Source organism: Xyrauchen texanus, chromosome 47 (assembly GCF_025860055.1).
Source record: "Xyrauchen texanus isolate HMW12.3.18 chromosome 47, RBS_HiC_50CHRs, whole genome shotgun sequence".
In the NCBI taxonomy this organism is placed as follows: Eukaryota; Metazoa; Chordata; class Actinopteri; order Cypriniformes; family Catostomidae; genus Xyrauchen; species Xyrauchen texanus.
The window spans coordinates 17,398,569-17,414,285 of NC_068322.1; the positions used below are offsets into that span (position 1 = coordinate 17,398,569).

Here is a 15,717-nt window from a genome sequence, read left to right on the forward strand (position 1 = left end):
ACTGGAGAGATTCCGAAGGAAATGCCTTGTGACGGTGCATGGTAAAACAGGCAAGAGTCTCTTTCTCTCTCTCTCTCTCTCTCTCTCTCTCTCTCTCTCTCTCTCTCTCTCGCTCTCTCTCTCTCTCTCTCTCCCTCTCTCTAATTCTGGACTAGATGCATGTGCTGTTTACCATTTATGCTACTCCCTGCAGGCTCAGCAAAGAATAGCGGCAACATCACCTCTCAGTCTGTCTCTCTCTCTTTCTCTCTCCACCTCTACCAGACAAGACTCCTCCTCTCCATCTCTTTGTGACTCCCTGTCTCTTGCATATGATCTGCTCTACACTTCCTCCCAGCTGAAGCAGGAGATAACAACAATACCCTACGTACAGGTAGGCACTCAATTCCCCTTTTTTCTGTTTTCTTTACTTTTTCTATTTCCTTCTCTGACATGCTGCTAAAGTTGCATGCAGGTGATGCTGGTTTGTTTCATCTTGGATGGTATTTATAAAGGAGACCCATTCTGGGATCGAGTAGAACGTGCCATCAGAAATGCCCGCCCCTACAGCATGGCATTTGTTTTCATGCTAACACAGATCTTGACACCTTTTTCTTAATCTTTCTGGGGGTGATTTATTGGTTGGATGATGCCTGCAAGAAAACTATCATCTACTGGCATACTTTGCTGAGATGTGCTTATCCAAATAAAGGAAATGGTTCACACGTTAGTGGCTAGAGATTGGAGATGTGTAGAGATTGGAAATGTGTAGGCTTGTGTGTTGGAGTGTGTGTGTGCTGGTGGATGGTTGAGGATGGAAGGTAGGGGAGCTATATTCATCCCAGAGAAACTAATCCTGCTGCAGTCCTTCGTATCTGATAAAACACTCTCTTCTTCTTTACTCCCTCCACCCTTCATGTGTGATGGGTTTATCTGTGACTGAGGATAGTGGAGGAAATTATTTCAGAATGGAAGATAATTCCCACACTAAAAGAGATTCTTTCTTCTCTAGAAACCCTTATTTGTTTGGCTCAGTGAGCATATGTGGGAGTCACGTCAATGCATTTTTGGAAAAGCAGATGGTTTCTCCTTCAAAGATGTACATGAAAGTAGGTTCGCCATGCATTGTCCCTCACCATGAATTGCAACAGTGGCTGTTTAAAAGATCATTATCAAACCATACTTGAGCTTCCTTCCCAACACATGCTCTCCCTTTGTTCGCGCCATCGAATTGAGAATGGATTGCATAACATCCAATACATGTTGAAATGTCCTATAGCTATTATGTTGTGAAGGACTTGGGCTATTGTGGCTAGCCACACTAACAAATACGTCTGAGCATGGTCTCGCTTGTTGTCTGTTCCTGCATCTGTCATTATCTCATATCTCTGTTGGGCAGATCAGCGGTTGCTATGCATGCCTAGTGAGAGTGAGGTGCAGGGATTGCTCGGCTGCAACCGCGGGCTTATCCAATTCAGCTGTGCTGATCCTCGACTGGAATACTTTTGTGCTGAGGAGCTATAGTAAAACAGATGCCAAGCAATACCAGAGGAATAGCTCTCCACAAACCACAAGATCAAATTAAGGTGCAAGTTCTCCAAGGTGCCATTATTGTTGTCACAGCTGTGCTTCACTGAATCATTCTTCATATCAGAATTATTGCTTTGATGGTAAGATATTTTGATAGTTGTATAATTGTGAACTTGAACAAGTCTACAAATAATGTTGGCTGTGGCTTTATCGTTTAAAAGAGAGAGTTCAAGCAAAAATGAAAATTAAGTTGTTTACTACATAGACTACTGTCAGAGTGACATCAAAAACATTATTTTTCCTGATAGGAACTGTTGTCTTGAGTCTTTCCATTTTCCCAAAGATTGTTATGTGTAGTATCATCACACAAGTAATTTCCGTACACTCACAGCAACACGGTGCATGGATTGTACCTGTTGGGGGATGGCAGATGTTGACCCAAATATGTCACGCCCCCTGCAGTTGCCAAGGGCAATGTTGCGCATTATCAGCCTTATTAAATATCCATTAATGAGGGTAGATACAAAAGCTCAGTACTAACAAAAGGTGAAGTTAACAATCCCTTCTATTGTCGTGAATGCTCAGCATGAAGTCTTTAAAGACAAAACCTTTGCGATAACAATCAATTAAATTTTTTATTTTGTGTTAGCTTCAAATATGCCTACACAGTTCCTTGGCGTGATGAAATTTTAAAGTAGAAGAAAAATAGTTTGAGCCTATGAGTTCATATATATATATATACATATGTGTACGTGTGCTTGTCCACAGAGGCCAAAATGCTGTTGTTGGGAGTAATAGAAGCCATAAGATAAAAAATAGTGTCTCAATTATGGTTTGACCTTGGACAACTGGCTGCATAGCTTTAGATAACTGGGCGAGGGAAGTGTATGGATCACTGACATACTCTGTGAAAAGTCTGGGGCAACCAAGATAAATGTGTGCAATAACTGAGCAGTATGTTCTCGTCAGGCGCAGAAACAATCTCAATGACACTGACTGTGGGTAACTAAGACGAATTCAAAACCAATATTATCCATATTACAAACATGGAAATATTAATTTTGTAGTCATCAATTTTAGTCTTTGTGTAATAGAACCTCCTAGCGACAAGGTTAGGCTGTCCTGTCCAGTGCTTTATAGCTGGTGGTTCGCAGGTCTGTTCTAAGAGGGTCGTGGATGGCAGGGTCAAAAACAATGCTAAATGCAAATGATAAAATGCAAGTAATTAGGGATAGTAGGTATAAGTAGATTTAATAAATAGTATATTTAGTATATTTAAATAACAGTATATAGGAACTGGAATCTAAAATAAATAAGGTGTGATAAATAAATACTAATAAACAGTCTGGAATAACAGACATTTATTCATTTTAATATCCGTTATATATTTTGAATATGATGAAATTTGACAAGGGTAATTCATTAACAGCAATTAAATAATTCACAAATGTGTTCTAAACATAGTTTAAATGTATTACAGTTTTTCTCAAGCTCTATTTTTAATGAGAATATTTTTTTTTTCAAAACAATAAGTTCAAATCTCTGTACAATTTGTTTCTTGTTCACAACCAATTTTTATTTCTTACTCATTTAAGCAAATTGCACATGTTTTGGCACATATAGTATGTATAATTGTCTACAATTTGCACAATAACTAAATGCACATGGCTTGCTGATAAACACGCAATTGATTCTCAGTGAAATTGTCATACTCATCACTACTTTTAAACATTCTGTCATCGTGTGAGCATCACATGCAAAATTATCCATTCACATGTTAGAAATACATGTATATTCCATAAATATTTATGGCATGAAATGTTTGTGATGTCTGCTAAATCTCTGGGCAGACCAACACGAGCGACAGGATGTCAACCAAGAAGATGGGAACTTGTGTTACGTACTGTGAGGAGCAACAATTTGTTATTTTCTACAGAACTACCGCAGGTTTTTTCGCATGGATGTCATTTTGTGGCACATTTCTGTTCACTATATATGACTTTACATGTAAGAAATGTGTACAAATTTACATACAGATGTGAATTTTCTGTATACACGTAACACATTGTTACAAAAATACATGTATTGTATACATATAAATGTGTACTACAGTATTGACTTTTCCCAGTAAACTTTTACCTACTGTTGAAATCAGTATCTAAAAAGCTCAGTGTGATATACAATAACATTCAGCTTGACAAAACTGACATTCTTGTATAGTACAGAAAGCAGTCAGTGTCAACAAAAAAGTAGAACAAATATATAAGTTTCAATAAACATTTCCAGCGTTGACTGCCATGCTGAAAAAAAAAAAAAAAACATCTAAACTTTTTGACCAGTACAGCTCACACGATGAAAAGAAAAGGAAAAAAAAAGTTTCATTTTGGTGACATTGGCCAATTTACTGACACAATAACTAGGTTTTAAAGCATGAATTAAATGAGTTACTACATTTTGAAGACATGCAATAGAGTTGTGATGTCCCATAAAACAGTTGTGACAATTGCACTTACAGTTTAGAGAATGTTAAGACTGTTTAAAGAAAATTGCCAAAGTGATTGAGAAACACTGTAAAATACACTCAACTAAGAATATTTTAAGATGAAGATGCCAATACTTTAATTTCTTACATGTACTAATTTTCATTATGTTTAAAGAGTAGGCTACATGCACATATTATTTGGAGTCCTCCACGTGGATACAACGGGAAAGGAGGCGGGAACCGGCTTGACAATATAAATAATATTTTAATGAAGAACTGTACCAAAAGACAAGGTGTTGGATAGCTGTCCGTAAATCTCTCTCTCTCTGTCTCACTGCAGTCTCCAGTCAGCCTTTATCCCTCTCAGAGGCTTGATTAGCCTGATTAGTGGCCGGGTGTGTGGAATCACGACCCGGCCCCGCCCTCCGCCCTGCCACAACGATCGATTAGGAAAATGCCTGAAAATTGACATTTGGTACTGGATCAAAAAATAGGTAAAAAAAAAAATTTATATTGACCATCCCTACAACTAATGATTGTATATAATCATGCATAATTAGGATAGCAAAATAAATAGGCTTAATAATATTAATATATGTCTCTCTGGATTCTGATAGGTGAATGGTGCCATCTAGGGTCTAATATTTCTCAGTAACAACTGCACATCCAAGTATCAGACCACTAGTAAGCTAGTAAAATAAATTCAACTCTAATCAATGTTTCATGCCCATTTATTTATTTGGCAAGGATAATGAGTCAGATGGTCATTTTCACAAAATCAACAAAACTCAACGCTGTACCGGAGGTGGATTTCAGCTGTTCAGCATTTTTTTTTCTCTCACATAATTAAAACATTTCAACATAAATCAATATTTTATGCCCATGTATTTATTTATTTGCTTAAAAGCCATGTAATAAGTGGGATAATGTAAAATGGTAAATGGTATAATGGTAAATGCTAATTCAATATTTGACTCAATGTTTATTCTATGTGTTAGGCTAGAAAATAACACTACTGCTTTAGGCCGACATAGTTTATGGTAAAATGAATGCATTTAAGTGTTCGATTTTAAGGACATTTTATATGAAAAACTATTTTGATAGTGTGTTTGGTTATCACTTGGTGTCCTATGTAATATCTGACTACTAAGCTATTAGGGGTTGTAATAATTTATATACATTAGATTACTTACAATTACTTTGAGCATTGCAACCTATCGGTGGTTTCTTTTGGGACCCTCAGAAAGGCTGTAATTATTCTCCCAGTGACTTAGATGGATAACTAAAAAAACAAAAAAGGCTGTGTTTGTACAGGCAAGCAGCAGGGGTCATACATATCACGAGCAGGAAGGCCTCATGAGAAATGCTGTTGAATAGATATCGTTTGATGTATCAGAGCACTGGAGCTCTTTCAAGGTCAGCGGAAGAGAGATGAGACTGTACATTTGACAAAGTACTTTGCTTTAAAACTATATACATAAATTCAAAAGGTTCAGCTTTTCAATACTTTAGTGAAATATGTATACAGATTATTTATACACTTTGTAAATGCATTATTATGTGTTGACCTTGCGAAATGAATATGCTATCAAAGCCATTAGTGGTTTTGCCTTTAGATTTTTGGTTTTAAAGGGAAATTTCACACAAAAATTTAAATTGCCATAATTTACTCACCCTTATACCACACAAAAAAACCTATGACTTTCTTCCATAAAACATAAGAAAGGGGATTTTGAAAAAGTGAATGGAGGCTTTTAGTTACTAACATTTTGCGTATTTGTGTTTCAAAAAAGAAAGTAAGTCATACGGGTTTGAAACAAGATCAGGGTGAGTAAACGATGACAGACAGTGAACTATCCCTTTAAGAAAGATTAAACGTCACTGCATTGCATAGAATGCACAGCACTATAAATAGACTACAGCATAAGAGTTATGTGGTTCTTACAGTCAATTGCAAGATCCATCATCTACATTTTAATATATGAACTTGTAAATTCATAATATTCGCCTAAAATGTGATTTCTGATTGCAAAATATCAGAAAACGTGCAATGAAAATCATCAATATTGTGGATCTATATAACTGAATCCTGTCCAATTTATATATATCTACTTGGAAATACAGTAGATGCAATTGCCTTATTAGGGCTGCTCACTGTTCCACATATTGCTAAGCAACGGAGGAGAGGTCCTCGGAGAATGTAGCCAGCCTTCTGACTCCACAGAACAGCCTTGGCACATACGCACATACACACACACAGATGGTGGTGAGCAAAGCTCGTTCCATGGCATTTGCTATGCCCGTGTTGCCATGGTGGTTACATATATGCATAGTTAGCGGAAGTGATGTAATCTCCTCCTCTTTAATCAGTGCACAAGTGTGTAATCAAGTCGTAAAGTCTCACCGTGAGTAGTGAATCACTACAATACACAATCAAAACCCTTTGCAGCATCTATAGCAATCCAATGCATCTACATTTTCAGACCGATGCTGATAGGTGTTCAAGATCTTGCCTTTATCTTGGGATAAGGATGCCTTGATCGCTGTGGACCTACACTGATAATAATTGGATTACATGATCAATACTGACTTGATCAAAACAAAGGAAATGTGTTACATGGCTTTGCATAAATCCTCCTTACGGTATTGTGTCAGATGTAAGACAAAGCTCTACCAAGATTGAAATATTGTATTCAGTTATATGCACAAACAAATGTCTAATTGATATGGCCCACTGGTCTCAGATTTTTTAAATACTGATTGTAGACTTCCTGTCATATTTGTTTTTGATAGTGGGTTTGATTGAAAAAAATAAATAAATAAATAATAATAATAAAACAACTTGTGGAAAATTGAATTACTATAATTGAATATTAATATTACATTATTACTTTTTCCTTTTTTCAGAGATACTTCATACAATGTAGAGGGCTTTATTATGAATACATGAAAAAAAGTGTCATTGGTGTAAGACAAAATAACATTGTTTTCTGTATTTATTTTTTATTTTTTTTTACCCTGTGGCAGGGCGGAGGGCGGGGCCGGGTCGTGATCCTACACACCCGGTCCCGTATTAGGCTAATTATGCCTCCGTGACGTTTAAAGGTCGACTGCAGAGGGCTGTGCGGGAGAGAGAGATCGTTAGCGGACATGTCCTTCATGTGTGTTTGTGTTGTCTTTTAAGTTTTCCATTAAACTTTGATTTATATCGTCAAGCCGGTTCTCGCCTCCTCCTTTCCCATCCTTTAACTATTTTACATTGGTGCTGAAACCCGGGAAGGAGGAGGGATACGCCGTAGTAGAGTTCTCGCCACTACCATCCACCCCAATGGAGCAGCCACAGCCATCTGCCGGGGGACGAGGAGCCCAGCCACCTGAGCGAGGACGATGGCCGCCGACCGCGAGGGGAGGAGGGGCTCCTAGCCGACCGCCTGGAGTGAGAGAACCGCTGCCAGGGGCGGAGGAGTCACCTACCGGCCGCTGAAACGCGGCGGGGTTTAAGACCGCCGACCATGGCGGGAGGGGCTCACTGCCGACCGCCTGGAGCGAGAGAACCGCTGCCAGGGGCGGGGAGACCCTTCTAGTCCCCGAGAATGCGGCGGGGTGTTCCGTCCGCCAGGGGCTGGAGGACTGCCTCGGATCCACCCGAGAGCGCGGCTGTCGTCCGACAAAGGGTGGAGGAGTGGCCGAGGAACAAGCTGCGGCGTATCTGAGAACTGGCGAGTAAGTTTTTTTTTTTGCATCTCTCTCTCCTCTCTCTCTCTCACTGTCGCTCTGCGTTGGCCTTTATCCTCTTTTAAATTGTATAGTTTTTGGGGGTACTACACTGTTACAGGAGTACCCTCCCATTTTAATCATTTCTGTTTCCCTCCCTTGTCCCTCCCTCGTCCAGGTAGATGGGGATGACCTGCCGGCAGTCAGCGGAAGGCGCCCTCCCCAGGGAAAGGGGATGTACGTCAGGCCGGGGCTCCCCAGCCTGAGAGAACGAGGGAGGAATGTGGCAGGGCGGAGGGCGGGGCCGGGTCGTGATCCTACACACCCGGTCCCGTATTAGGCTAATTATGCCTCCGTGAGGTTTAAAGGTCGACTGCAGAGGGCTGTGCGGGAGAGAGAGAGATCGTTAGCGGACATGTCCGTCATGTGTGTTTGTGTTGTCTTTTATGTTTTCCATTAAACTATGATTTATATCGTCAAGCCGGTTGTCGCCTCCTCCTTCCCATCCTTTAACTATTTTACATACCCCATTGACAATTTTGTTTTCTTGTTATAAATAGAAATGTTATAATAAATGACAGCCAGAAATTTAAGAAGGGCTTAAGAAATTTTCTTTCTACATGGCTCGTCTCACTTCTATTTTAGCCACAACATTTCAGCATGAATGCACTCAAGTGACAATAAAGAATAATTGAAAGCTTTCGCAGGAGTCACAGCTAATAAGCGTCAGCATTTCATTTGGGTGAAAACGAAGCCGTGAGTCATCAAATTGTCTTTCAGGTGACATTTCTCAGAAATAAGAGGGGAAATCCACATATCATAATGCATCATAAATCTCCAATGCCATGCGCTGCCACATTTTATTGCATTTGATGTACAAATACAGCTCAGCATCTTACTGCTTTCTAGCTTAAGATTTTTCAGGGTTAGGTGTGAGGGAAGATTGGGGGGTGTGGTTGTATGATGAAAAATATTTTCCTTTTTCCCCTGAGAAAGATCTCTGAGAAAATTGCCTCCCCCACAACATTTTCAGATCCCCGTGTTCTCGCACAAAGATGACATCCTTCAAGCAGAAACTGATTTCAGTACTCTGTATGTCACACATGTCAAACGTTATTACAGATAAACCATGGCTGTATAGATGCCTCAGTAAGTGCACTGGAGTACCTCACCAACGCCCCCTACTCCCACACCACTGCTTGAAGGTGAGTGTGTTGGAGTCAGGTGGGATTAATTATTACTAAAGGGCAGAGTCTGCCACAGAGGTGGGCTAAAGGACGTTTTGAATGTTTTATGAATCTAATAAGGGAGGAAATAAAATGGTATTGTACTGTGATTTGCTCCTCGATCAAAAGCTGCTCATGTACCATCAGGGGGGAATTACAGTATCCCAGGATGCACCAGGAAACTGAGCTGTTTTTGTATATCGAGAAAAGACTCAAAAACAAATTGAATTAGATAGACTCTGCATGTTATAATGTCCAGAGTACTTTATAGGTCTATTTGGTGTAATGCTCCTTGAGGAGCTGTAATTACATTTTATGGGTACTTTTTTTGTTGGCCCAGCTAGGGCTGTATTCCATGTAGCAGTAGAAATATGTCAACTGGTATATCCACATGGCTTTACATGTGTAGTTGTGATTTTAGTCATACCGTGCATCCACCCAGCCCAATCTTATGAAAATGAAGTGACTGTGGCGGCGGCACTTTTCCAAAATGGTATTACGCAGTTCATTTAATGTACAGTACCTGTATTGCAGCAGTTACAAGATGAAATGTCCACTGAATAGCGTTATAATTTAGTTAAATGTTCTCCCAAACAAATTAGGTTTTTAAGGTTAATGCTTTATCAAACTTTAAATCAACAAAACCTACCTCTCTAGCCTTATCCTTAAACCTAAATCTAACTGATAGTGTCATAAATAGAAAATGTGAGATGAACAGCACAATTGCTGAAGCAACCGCATCATTTTGTGGTGCTTCTGTGACACTTTTTGCTCACGTGTCGACTCGCATGCTCTTTAGCATTCGTACCCTGGTCCTTTGCATTGCAAGTGCAACGTGAGTGCTCTATCAGTTAAGCTACCGCACAATCATTGATCATGCTTAAACAAGCCTTAAAATGTAGCTGGTTATGTAATGCAAACATTACAATGTATCAACTTACACTGATGCTATAGTAAAAGTGTTTTGAGATAACATTGTTTGAGGAACAGGATGAAAAGTAAATCTTAAAGAACTGATATTATGCCGTTTTACTTGTGATTTGTCTGAAAGTGAATAAAAGCCATTGATGTTGTAGCACCTCAAGTGTTCATTTCACCAATCTGGAACAACTAGCCAAGTAAAAATCATTTAGCGAAAAGTTACTTATAGTAACATGATTATATGGGATCCGGTTGACTGTCCACCCCAGGCTCAGTATGTAAAGGTGTGTATTGCCTTTGAGTACAGTTGACTCTGCAAATAGATATACTGTACATAAAAGATCCACATCACTTTAGCGAACTGCGTGAAGCAAATAACTCTGCATGTACAACGTGCCCTCCTTAACAGTAATCAACAACATGATTCACAGAAATGTGTGTGTGTGGGTGTGTGTTTGAAGAAGCCGTAGTGCAGTTTCCCTTTAGTGCGGACTAGTTATTGCATTTGCTCTTACATTGAACAGAACCAAAGGTCTTTTATTAAGAGTGGTGAATCCACCCTACCAGCTCCACTGAGCCTGACTGAAATAGAACTTGATGGAGAGAGAAAACAATAGATCTGATATATATTTTTCCACTTTAATTAAGTTTGATCTTCAATAGTTTTTTTTTTATTATAACTGGACTACGGTGCACATGCTGGCCGTCTCGTTCCAAATACCTATTGTGATCTTCCTCTCATGCAAACAGCCTTGCTGTCGCTATGGCGACCAAGTCTCTTGCCTGCTGTAGCTCGTCTCAATGAAGATGTACCATGCTGTGGGGCTCCTGGTGTAAAATAAGGCAAATGACTGTGCAAGTCATCCACACTTAAAATTCTGGAAACTTCTATCATCATTTACTCACTGTCATGTCACTTTAACCCCAACTTTCTTTCTTCTGTGAAACACAAAAGGTGAATTTTTAAAGAATATATTGGCCACTCTTTTTCAAGTAATGAAAATAGATAGGAGCTGGATTTGTCAAGCTTGTCTCCAAAAAAAAAAAAAAAGAAGAAAAAAAGCACATTCTGCTGTTATCATAGAATAACAAATTTGAGTCAGTTCCACACAAAAAGGAAAAGAGTGGCAAGTTCCTCTAGAACTGAGCTGATATTTTCCTCACTAGCAAGCCTGGTTGCAGTCATCCTTTCATTTTAATCTTCTGTCTCGACACACAACTCTGTCTCTTCCCATGGTCAGATGTGTGGTCAAGGCAGTGCTCTTTTGACAGAAAACTAAATTGTTTGCAAGCAAGACACAACACAATTGCTGGAATAATAATATGGCACAACAGGCCAGCGGCATAGCTCTGGCAGTGAAAAAGTCACATCAACTGGCCTCACGATTTGTTTCTCTCGTTTTTCGTCTTTCTCCTTGTTTATCTGTTGCTCGTTTAAGCGCCTGACAAATTTGGGGCTCCCCCGAAGGACGCGACGGTTGAAGCACCCGCAGTACTGTCTACACATGCTGTGCTGTGCCGAGACTAAAATGAGGCTTCCCCCTAAAACATGTCCACCCAGCCCCATGTAAAAACACTCATTATCCACTCGCCTAACGGGCTGCTCGCTCCAGCAGGGAGCCAGGCCAGTACAATTATTGGCTAATGTAATGGTTTATAAAAGAGAGGCAGGCACAAAGATTATCTAATGAACAAAATGCAAGACTGTGAGAGAATAATGGCATGCTGAACTCTGTGCTACCCATCCATGATTGAATCACACTGAACAGTCTTAAATGAATCTCTATTTGGTTTACTACACTGACAATTTTGTAAATTAACTACCATGATGGTGAGAGTGAAGCTGTTGCATGACAATGAAACACATTTTTTTTAATGCCTTGTCTTTGTAATCTCATAAACTAGGAATTTGAAGAAATTCTGAAATATTCCCAACTGCAATTCATAACACAACGCAAAATTGTTTTGCATTCTCAGCATTCCTGCAATGGGTGCAAGAGCAGATATCAGTCTGAACAGTACTGTAATGGTGGAACAACAGTTTGAAGAGAAAATTACTGAGCAATTAAGTTAAAGCCAATATATTTATTTCAACCTACCTGAATAAATACTCTATCACCACCTTGAGATGTAAGAATGCATGTTAAGTATATTCAAACGGACTGTGCATTGGCAATGTGTTGGCCAAGTGCGCACTTCTCTGTTCATGTACATGCGTGAAGTATGTTTCTGGCCTTCTGCACTTACTGTACAATTACAATACTCTACATACCTGTACAAAAGCTTAAATTTGAAAAAATACATTTATCAGTGAGGTCAGTCCTTTTGGTAGAGTTTGCTCCATGTAAACAGTGCTTCATGGACAGATACTGTCTGTAGTATGTGTCTCACCTTAGTATTCCAAGTGAAAGTAACCAGGTTTAGTTATTTAGCTAGTCATGACATGAGTTGAAAGATTGCCATGAGGGAATCACTTACCAACATTTACTGTGCAAAGTTACAGTATATCCAGTCTCATGCTAACACATGCAATGCATACAGTAAGTGTTATGAAAATACTTTAGAAACATATTGTATATGTTTAGTGCTCATATGCGGATTAGCAAGCTCGGCTGCAAGGGTTTTCATTTGTATGTAATCATGAGCTGAAAAATACTGAGTAAAGCAGAACCATAAATGTATTGAAGGGGTCAGCTGAAGGCAGATCAGTGAGTTTAAGCAGTCTAGATAAAAAGAAACAGAAATGACTCGAGTAAAGTGGTGACATAGGCCATACTTCCTCTGATTTTGATGCATGAAAAACAGAAGGATCAAGCATTCAAGTACAATGTTACCAATAAAAGCCAGTTGGTTGTTCAGGACAGCTCTCTGGCTTTCTATATACAAGGGAGGCAACAACTGTGTGACCAGAGTTGAAGAGAGATGGTGTCACTCTCAAGGCCTCTTATCTGAAAGACAATCAAAGCCTTACAGGAGACCAATATGAATCCTTGCTAAAGTTTGTTTTTTCTTCTGTCAGTCAAGACTACTCAAGCCAATCACAGATAGATATGGATTTTTCCCCCAAATAGATATGTGTGTGTTATACTTCCTGGATTGATGCTTCATCAGATACCTGAGGGAACATCAGAGCCAAAATGAAAGCAGATAGTCTTGCCCTTCCTTCAGCCAAGTTTATTGAAGCAAACGGCAAGAAAATGTATATTGTAAGAGAAAGGTTGATAGAGACAGCGAGAAAAAGAGCAAACGAGAGGTTGGGCTGCGATCTCAGCAGGACCGAATGCTTTCTGTTCCTTGCTCTCTTGTGTCCCAGCATGCACACAAAGCGATGCACAGTGTCTTATCCCCTCTCTCAGAAAATTGGACACAACAGTACCCTCTCACACATTGCTTTGATGGTTTTTATCACCCTTTCTGTTCTCATGTGTTTCTTGATGAAAACAACATATCATGTTTCATTCTGGTAACCTTAAAGGGATTTTTAGGATGAAGTAAACCTCAATCTACATCATTTGTGGCATAATGTTGATTACCACACACCAAAAAAATAATAATAAAGAATTAGGCTCTGCCCACTTAATCTGAAAGAGCTAAAATTGTGGTTATAGTAAGGCACTTACAATGAAAGTGTCCTTAATCATTAAAATATGCACAGTTTCAAAGTATTCACAAGATGCAAGCATACGTTAAAATGATTTTCGTGTGATAACAATTTGAACTAACTTATCTGTGTACAGTCATTTCCAATATTACAACATAATTTTAATGATGACTAAACACTGGAAAACCCTGTAATTTGGTAAATGCTGTAATGCTGGAACATCCATGATTTTATCATAGTAAAATCATTTTAACACATATAATGTTTATGTACTGATGCTGTAGTCTTGAAACAAGTGTACATTTTCTAATATTTTACTAGCCCCATTCACTTGCAGTGTAAGTGCCTTACTCTAACTGTGATTATTGTTTTTTTTTTGTTTATTTTTGTTTTTTAAATAAATGAGGGCCGAGTTGAAATTTGTTTTGTGGTAATCAACATTATGTCATAAATGCTGTTGATTGAGCTTTTATTGAATCTAGATCATTTCTTTAATTACGTATGCAGATTAGACAGGCATGTACTTGACATTTGAGTTATGGTTGCGCTGAACTTAATGAGGAAGCAGTCATTTAAACACATTTAATTACGCATGCATGTATCTTCAACTTGTGATCATTAATGACAATTACATTTGACATATATTCAAATGAATACATGCATTGCAGCCAGAAATACAGCTCTGTGGATGCAACGATGACCATTTGTTTCATGTAATCCACAGGAGGGGTGTTGAATTGGATAAAACAGACAGTTTTGTTTTTGTCAGTATTGGAGAAGTTGTGCACAGGACTTGACAATTAGGAGAAAAATTGGGATGCTGCTGGGAGATTTGTCAGAAAGAATGGGGTACGTGGGTGTTTATATAACCTTAGTGTTGTAATTGATATGGCAACAAGAACACACTCTCAAAGAACTTTCTCGAAGAACTCCATTAACACAAGGTGCGCATTCATCATGCCTGTCAGGATTGTCAATGCACAGTAAGCTAAAGCTCATGAGAAAAATTGCCTGTCATTGTCCCAGTGCTTGTTCATTTAACTTTATACTATGCAGTTTTCATTTTTGCTTTGTGTTGCCATTCTTGGCGAATGTCGTCAACCTCTGAAAAACAAATGAGACCAAGATCGATCGGCTACGGCATAAAGGATGACAGATCGACAATCCAACAGACATGATTATACTATTTCAGTTCTCTAACTCAGACTTGCTTGACAGAGGAAGCGGTTATCGGAATAAGGAGAGCAAATGTGTGTGTTTAAGAGTGAGAAAGACTACTATAAACATCCATGATTAAGGTGGGGCAAGACAGATGTACAGGACATGCTGCACCTTGGTCTCCATCAATGAACACCATGTTAAAGAGTTGCTTGTGTTTGAAGCAGGAATTTCAATCTGTTTCCATTTAGCGTCTTTGTCAAGGTCAGCTTAATTGTCAGAAAGACCCACCACTGTGAGTCCCAGGCCCTCAGGGGCTACTCACAGATTACCAGACACTCTTATCAATAACCTTGCATCTCCTGTCTATGCCTGTGTACACACAAATGTCCATGCAGGGTCATGGAGGTCCATGCATTACAGGCAAATCTATAGGGATCCATTGACGATTTACAAAAGCAAAGGTGACCTCTGTTTTATGCCTTGGCTCAAACACTTAACAATATGGCCAAAATTATGTAGACACCCAAACAACACACACATAAGTGCTTGTTTAATATTTATATTTAATAGGGAGTTGGTCCTCCCATTGCTGCTATATCAGCCTCTACTCTTCTGGCAAGGCTTTTGACTAGATGTTGGAACATAGCTGTTGGAGGCATGATATTTGGTGATAGGTACTGGCTCACAATTGGCATTCCAGTTCATCCAAAAAGTGTTCAATAGGTTTCAGGTTTTGATGTATTCATTTCAGTGATGTTCTTCCACACCATAGACAGTAAATAATTTCCTTATGGACCTCACTTTCTAGTATATAGGGATATTGTCATGTTGGAACATAAAATGGTCTTCACCAATTTGTTGCCACAAATAGGCCTGTTAATTAGAAGGGGTGTCAACAATTTCTTGGCCATGTAATATATTTAAAGACATCGGCACAATGTGATTTATACAAGTAGAACACAGTCCTGGATCCATGTCCTTTGTTGGTCCTTAAATAACATTCATATCAAACAATCTTAGCCCTAACCCTGCCCCTTACCCTAAATCTTACACCCAAAGTAGATGGCACTGATTGATTGATTGATTGATTGATTGATTGATTG

General features: G+C 39.0%; 1 protein-coding gene across 2 annotated transcripts in view; it reads left to right on the forward strand.

The window, feature by feature from the left end:
* Nucleotides 1-293: 293 nt before the first annotated feature.
* The window catches only part of LOC127639027 (synaptotagmin-1-like), a 287,031-nt gene continuing 271,607 nt past the window's right edge, over nt 294-15,717 (forward strand). The window contains exon 1 of one of the 2 annotated variants that reach the window (XM_052120840.1): nt 294-373. The gene's annotated coding sequence lies outside the window, so the exon portion shown is untranslated. The remainder of the gene's footprint in view (nt 374-15,717) is intronic. The other variant, XM_052120842.1, reaches the window with a different exon arrangement.